Source organism: Haematobia irritans, chromosome 5, assembly GCF_050003625.1.
Source record: "Haematobia irritans isolate KBUSLIRL chromosome 5, ASM5000362v1, whole genome shotgun sequence".
NCBI classification, from domain to species: domain Eukaryota; kingdom Metazoa; phylum Arthropoda; class Insecta; order Diptera; family Muscidae; genus Haematobia; species Haematobia irritans.
In genome coordinates, this window is record NC_134401.1 from 65,169,216 (window position 1) to 65,177,387 (window position 8,172).

The following is an 8,172-nucleotide window of genomic DNA, read 5'->3' on the forward strand; positions in this document are numbered from 1 at the left end:
TGAGTGTCCTGTGACTCAGTTATGACTAACAATTTATTAACTTAAAGTCACCTCAATTTCCTACAGGGAACGTGTTTGCACCCCTGTAGGAATTTGCTGAACTCACTCAAAATCAAACCAACTTATTACTAACTAATTTGAAGTGACTTCTAGTTAACTAGTTAACAATAATTATGCAGCCTTGAGTCAATTGAATATTGTTCAAACTCACTTCTTCTCGATCAGAGGCCACTCAATACTGATGCCTCTGTAAGCAAAATAAAGTCATAGAAAAAATCAAATAAGTAAACAAACAAATATATTTACGGCCATAAATGTCATTTGGATTTTTTCAGTTTAGCTTTTGATTACAAAAATTTTTTTCCGATGGATTGCGGTAAGTAACACTTAAATGCATAACTAAAATGCAACTTAATAATTGAGATTTTTTATGTAGAATTGGGGTAACATTGAAGGAATAAATGGAAGCTCCCAACAAAAATTTTAATGGACCGTTTGATGTTTATTGGGTATGATAGTAAATCAATTTATTATTTTCGTATATAGATTATTGTTATCTATTAGATGAAATTGTTTGTAATGGAGGTAAAGATCCAGGGAAGCCATTGACATATGCTTTCAAGCCTTTTGGAGTTCCTGATGAAGCCCACTTGCAATCAACGGCTACAACAAAATCTCAAAGGAAATTAAAGCGAACGATATTAAGGCAAAACTCATACACTGATGTGGCAGCCGCTGGCCGATGAATAGGAACCATCGGGCCAATCCGCTACAAAGAACCCGCCGCCGTGGGATCGGACGCTCAAGCCAAGTGCCACGTGACACGCGACATCTTTTCGCTTGCCAAGCTAAACCTACCCGACTCACCACCAGATCAACAACTTAAATGCAGAGTTCCTTAAGTACCAAAAAACATAAAAATGGATGAAATCACAACTGTTACAACAACAGCAATCAAGCCTTATATTAATAGAACTTATATTTGCGTTATATTATATTTTTCATTTTATTTCTTGTAATATGGTTACAAAGACTGAATATGTTTTTGATTATTTCAGAATAAAATGAATGGAAAATAATAATTAAAAATATTTTATTAACCAGAGAGCTCACCATAAACTAATCAGTTATTAGCTAACTTTAAATGCGCTTATATATTATCATCCAAAAGCTAATTCATTTTGAGTTAACTTTTGGTTAACTGAAACTTATGCAAGGATGAGTGAGAACTGACTCGTTCCAATGACAACACGTGTTAAAACTGAATAGGATTTTACATGGGAAATGAGTTCGGTTTCGAGTCACCTGTGGACTCAGTTATGACTAACAATTTATTAACTTAAAGTCACCTCAATTTCCTACAGGGACGTCTCCATTCATTTCATTTGTATTTCAACTTAAAAAAAATATACATATAGCATTACCAATTTCAATTTGTGTCATACATAGTTACTATTATATATTTTGTGTGTCACATACGAATGAGCTGGGTGAGCAAGAGTTTTTCGTTTAAATTAGCTCGTAAAGAGCCTATTTTTTCAGTGCCGCTCATTCGTTTTGGCACTTTATTCATAGGGCTCCGAGGTTAGGTTAGGTTAAAGTGACAGCCCGATTAAGATTCAGGCTCACTTAGACTATTAACGTTTTCCAGATCCGCCAGTAATCTGAAGCTATATGCTCCTAAAAGTTGCTTGCGCTTTACACAAAATGCAGGACACTCACACAAGAGGTGTTTAATTGATTCTCGACGTCTCGAGAACATTTGCATATCTAGTGTGCGGTTTAAGTTGAAATGGGGCCATATTTGCTTGGTGTCGTTACAACCCTTGCAATTCTCCCATCGAACATTTGCCATCATAACAGCCTTCTCACGCAGCATGAGCTTGCAGGTAGCTAGGGGCATACCAACAAATTCTAGTTCCCCTGGAATATGTAAGGTAGTCCCTAGCCTTGCCAACTCATCCGCTTCGCAGTTCCCCGGTATGTTCCTATGGCCAGGCACCCATATTAGGTGAATATTGTACTGCTCAGCCATCTCATTGAGAGATTTGCGGCAGTCGATGGTCGTTTTCGAGTTGAGGAACACAGAGTCCAAGGATTTTATTGCAGGTTGACTGTCTGTGTATATATTAATGCCCACATTTTTTGGAACATTACTTCTCAGCCAATTCGCCACCTCTTTTATTGCTCCGAAAGCAAGAGCTAAAAAACTGAACAGCCCTTTTTTAAAAAAAGTGCTGAACTGGAGCTTCGGAGTCATTTCGAACACTGCTAAATAGAGTGTATAAAAATATGTTATGCTTGCTTTCACGACATAATAAATACAAATAAAAAAGGAATAAGTTAATACATAAATAAAAACAAATAATAACAAAAGTTAATTTTGTGTTTTCTTTTCTCAAAGAGTTTTTTTCATAAACATTTTAGGTGGTAACAATGTTCTTTTAACTGGAAGAAAAACATTTTTTCATTGTTTTTCTTTTTATCAATATAATAACATTTAATATGAGGACCATGATATTTTTTTAGCACTATGTTCACTTCGCCAACTCGGTTGCTGTTGAAAATTCTATGGTTACCGCAAAAATACTCCTATCATATTATAGTCGAAGCTCTATTTAACGAATAACCTATTTAGCGAAAATCCAATTTAACGAACGCACTATGGGGCCAACGACCGGGTTTTGAGGCAAAAACTACAAAAATTCACTTATCGGTTGTGCATAACGTCAGAACGTAAGGTCACGCCCACTGAAACCTTTAATATTTATACCCTGCACTAGACTGTGGTTTTGTATTCAATGTCTAGGTCGCAATTTTAGACCAATTGACTTTAAATTTTGCACACGTATATGTATTCGGTCAGGATAGAGCCCTATTGAAATCGGTTAAGATTTAGATATAGCTCCAATATATATCTTAGGCCTGATACATAAGGCCCAAGAAGCAATAATTTCACCGCGATTATCTTCAAATTTTGCACAAAGGGTAAAATTGACAGTATTTGCAAGTGTGCTAAATTTGGTTGATATCGGTTCAGACTTAGATATAGCTCCCATATATATGCTTCGTCCGATTTACACAAATGTGACCACAGAGACCAAAGTTTTACTCCGATTTGTGTGAAATTTTTCACAGGGAGTAGAAATAACATTCTAGAAATACATGCCAAATTTGGTGGAAATCGGTTCAGATTTATATATAGCTTTCATATATATCGTTCACTTTATATGCACTTTATTGGTCCCAGAGGCCAGAGTTTCACCTTAATTTGCTTCAAATTGCACACAAATATGGCTCTATTGAAACCTCTTATTCTGTGAATCCCCGAGTCCTTCTTCGCATGATCAAGAAATAACATTTATTTCTATTTAGTGAAGCATTTCCCGCAAACAGCCAATGAGACGCATCTGCCCTCTGTGTTTATTCCATTTTTGTTTGGCTCGAGCGAAAATATTACATGTTTTCTTAATTATTGACGCCATGTAAGCTTACTTTGCATTCCTTGAAAATTTGGAATACGACACCAAAGGAATTCCGACCTTTTTGCAGTCAAAATGTTACGAGTTCAATTTTTTTATTTTTTAAAAGCACTGAATTTTTTGAATTTTTTAAGCTCATAAGCCGGATGCTGCCGGAATTAAACATAAAACCACATGAAAGTACACACAATAACCTTTCTTCCCATACCAAAATGTCGGTGAATACTCGTGAATACAGAAAGTACCATTCCACGAAACACAAACATTACACCCAGAAAAAAGTGACCCCTTCTTTAAGTTAAAATGAACTCATTGTGAAGAAAGTTGAACTTCGTATAGCGCCAAAGACATTTTTATTTGTTTGAACGATGTGATTTTCGTTGAAATTAGGTAGAATGCATTCCATATATTAGTTAACATTTTCCTATATTTATGTACCACTATACTACAGAATGAAAAAATTTAACTGATTAGAATTCATATATGGAATGGTTTTATTGATATTTTTTCATTCATTTGGACAAATCTTACATATTTGTGGTAAAACTTTTACTTCATAATTAGAACTGCTTACCTTCGTTTTTAAATACAATTTTATTTTTTTTTATATAAGCAATTTTATCTTCAATAAAAGACATATTTTATTAATATATTGAATATATTTATTAAGAATCAACAGCATCGACTGTCCTTGAAATATTAGTTTATTATTCCACTATTTCCAATTTCCGTGTGATATTATCAACTGTAAAACGCACTTTTTCTTCTTCTTGTACTTTTCACTTTTAATAAGTTGCTGCCTCATGATTTTGTCCTCCTTTTACAATTTCAATACCTACAAATATAAAAAATAAACCATTTTTGTTACAAAATGTTAGCGTCACTGAATATTACCTGATAATTGAAGATTCCAAAATGACAAATGAAAGGGTTGTTATTTTGTTGGTGTTTTCTTTCTTTATACACCATCACGAACATTTATAGATTTATTTTCAAAAAACGAACATTTTTCTCACTAATTTAAAATAACAAATATTTTATATATTTTATTTGTTATTTATTATATTATTTTACCATATTATTTTTTAACAATCTCTCCGTATACCACAACAACGCGATTTCAACTAAAAAAACATTCCACGCGCAAACATATCGATTACACCCACGCGCAAACGCATCGATTACGATGACAGGTATCGATTACAGGTAGATAATAGAAATATAGGAAAATTTCCTATATTCTAACAAGTGCGTTTTCTTAAGTTTTGAAAGGATTCCATACTTCTTAGTACGTATGAACTAAAATATTTTTCTATGCCAAGTGTTGTTCGTGTGTATGAAAAACTTTCTATTATAAAGGAAGTCGCAATTATCATTTTATAAGAAATTTTACTAATTTTGAGGAAACTTAGTTTTAGTTTGTATTTTGTTTATTTTTACGAATGCTTTGTTATCGGTGAATAAAATTTTCTTGTTCAGTAGTAAATTCTTATACCCTGCGAAGAAAACAGTATGAGTAAAATTCCATGCCTTATTCTAGTTAATGAACTATTCCTAACTGCTTACAGTTTAGGATTTTTTTACTGAAACGAATAAATTTTATTATTTCTCACAAAAATTTACCTTAATGGAAATAAAATGGATAAACTATATTGATGAAAAATTCTTCCTTTAGTTTCGAAGGCACTTTTTTCTGGGTGTACATGAAAATTATAAAACAAAAACTTACCACTTTAACACAACACATTTCTTTTCGCACAAACTAATTATTAATATTTTTATATTATTTTACGTACCTCTAGTACTATTTTCCATTTTACACAATGTAGATTCACTTATTAGTTTATGTTTTACAACAAATTTCCTACAATGTGTTTTTATGACTAGCGATTCAACTATCTAAAAACAGGCAACTTTGCCAGCTTGTTTTAAAAGCCATATGTTTCTAATATTTTGTATATCGAGCTACTGGGATGTCTGAGACAGAATGACGTTATCAGTTTTTCCGATTTAAACTACCGAAAAACTGACTTTTTGCCGCAGAATCCGGTAATTTGCCCCATAGTGGAACGTTGAAATTCTTAACATTGAGTATTCTAAATAACGAACGCATAAACAAAATTTACGTTAGATTTTACGAAAAAGAAAATAAGCTTCAGTCTGTGCATAAAAAACAATGAGTCGAAATAAATTTTCTGTAGACAAAAATCAATAATTGTCGATTGTAAAAAATAGTTTAAGCTCTTTGGAAATTTCTATGACCGATTCAATCCTTTGAGATACCACATGTGCTAAACTCTTATCAATGATTGCTGCCCTATTTTATGTTTAGCTCAATGACAATGGACCTTTTAGAGTCGAATCCAAACAGCGAATAGGAGAAGAGAATGATGGTGTATGTAAGGCGTATTTTGAAGATGAAGATACTGTGGAACACTACCTATGTCACTTCACTCCTTTAAAAAGATATAGATCCCACCATATTGGCGAAGAAATAGTCCGGGACCTGACCCAGCTTGAAAATGGAGAATTTGTGATTTCCTGAAATAAAAAGCAAGACTAATCTTGACATAAGTGTATAGCCTCCATCATGAGACGAGGAAACTTGAATCCTCATTTCAACCTGTATCCTCCTCATTTCAACCTGTATTCAATGTAGCCAACAAATGCTAGCGATATATCAAAGTCGTTATTTTTTAAAGGGGTATTTTAAGTAATATTATTTTTTACAACATACATTAATTTTACCAAATTTATGAAGCATTTCCATTGAACTTTAGTATTGATTCTGAGGTCATGTCGAAACTTCGGAAAGTTAATTTTACAAGTTGATAAATAAGTTGTTTTCGGTTACGATATTCCAATCCATTAGTACAATTTAAAAATTTGATTTTTCATTCCTGGGCCTGACAATATATCGTTCGTAAAACCGAGCTTCGACTGTATTTTTCATCGAATATGATCATGACAATCATGTTTCTTCTCTGCGTGCAGTAATAACTGGCTGCCACGGTACCAACATTCACAAATTTGTTAATGTTGTATTGTATTAAACCTTAATGTGTTTTCATGTATATTCGTATATGGGATTTCGGCAGCTCAGCTACGCATGCGTCGAGTGTGCGTAAAATTCATTGATAAAACCTTCTATTACGTTTTTTTTGTCCATGGGTGAGCAGGGAATCGAGAATAAAACCGGTAAGAATATGAAATAACAGCTGTCGTTGTGTCTGTCCATAAATACGACAACATAAACGCCCTGTATCCAGTGGGTAAAAGAAAGATGCACAACATTAGAAAGAAGAATCCTACACATCACAACTTTGTGGATGACATCATCCTAGGAATATCAAAATCAAATCTTGATACCGAAATATAGACCAAATGCCATGAACGGCGTTTCACATTATACCGAAACCACTTGCCGCAGCTTTAAAGCACTGGTGGTGTTAGGTCGAAACTGGGTTTGAACCGAGAGCTATTTTATTCGAGAGGTCCTTAAACATAAAATATGGCAGCACTTATTGATAATAGAGAAGTTCACCAATTTCACAATGGACTAAAGATGGAATTACATACCATGCGGTCATACGTGTTTGTAAAATGATGATGACGAACTAATGGTAAAAGTTAATAATAAATAAATTGTTTCGAAAACGGGTATCACCACCATCCGGTTGTAGATTACTATCTTTAGTAGAACTTTGTACGCAATACATAAAATTAGGCTTGGCCAAACCATAGCCTTTTTATAATATACACATAATGAAAAATTCATAAAAATGGAACATTGCGTGGATACTTGCAAACCCTCCTGACCCTGAATCTATTTTAAATAGACTGAGACAATGCAATCCAGATCTTCCAACAGCTGATTTGAAGGTTGGCCGTTTGGATGAAGTGGATGGACCAAGACGGCATGCAGTGTTTATATTGAACACTCAGTCTTTGCCACATCTAGCAAAGTCCCAGAGCCGTGTATGTTATGGCTTTCATTATATTCAAATGAAGGTATATAAAAACGATCAGCTAAAGTATTCGGAAATGGACAAGCCTCTGTCTGAATCAGAAATAAGCGGATCCTCTTGCGAAGTCGAGGGAGATACCAAAGATGCAGACATGGATAGACACCGTATGCGAGAGGAGGTTTCTACAACCTCAAAACTCACCAAAGTTGAACCTATGGTTTTTGCGAGAGTCACCGAGATCTCTGAAGGGGACATTCTTGATGACTCGATTGAAACGGCTGATGTGACGGTTGTTGATAAAAGGGGACATATATATATATATATATATATATATATATATATATATATATATATATATATATATATATATATATATATATATATATATATATATATATATATATATATATATATATATATATATATATATATATATATATATATATATATATATATATATATATATATATATATATATATATATATATATATATATATAGTTCTTATTCAAGAACCATATGTTTATAAAAACAAAATATGTGAATTAAGTACTCCGGGGTTCAAACTATTGCAGTATAGTGGTAATGATGTAAATCCAGCCTGTATAATTGCTAAAAACGAGCTCAAGTTGTTTCTGCTTCCTTCAATGTGCAATACTGACACTGTCGTTGCCAGTTTAGAATTAGCCAAATGCAAATATTGGGTATCTTCGGTCTACATGG

General features: G+C 33.3%; 2 long non-coding RNA genes across 2 annotated transcripts; one reads left to right on the forward strand and one right to left on the reverse strand.

Annotated features, from left to right (window-relative positions):
- The first annotated feature begins 310 nt into the window (after positions 1-310).
- On the forward strand, positions 311-1,089 carry LOC142241659 (uncharacterized). Its single transcript, XR_012723749.1, has 3 exons — positions 311-376; positions 437-509; positions 565-1,089. It is a non-coding gene; the product is annotated as an uncharacterized LOC142241659 (long non-coding RNA).
- Positions 1,090-4,121: 3,032 nt separating this feature from the next.
- On the reverse strand, positions 4,122-4,586 carry LOC142238743 (uncharacterized). Its single transcript, XR_012722806.1, has 2 exons — positions 4,377-4,586; positions 4,122-4,317 (listed from the first exon to the last, which is right to left on the reverse strand). It is a non-coding gene; the product is annotated as an uncharacterized LOC142238743 (long non-coding RNA).
- Positions 4,587-8,172: the final 3,586 nt, after the last annotated feature.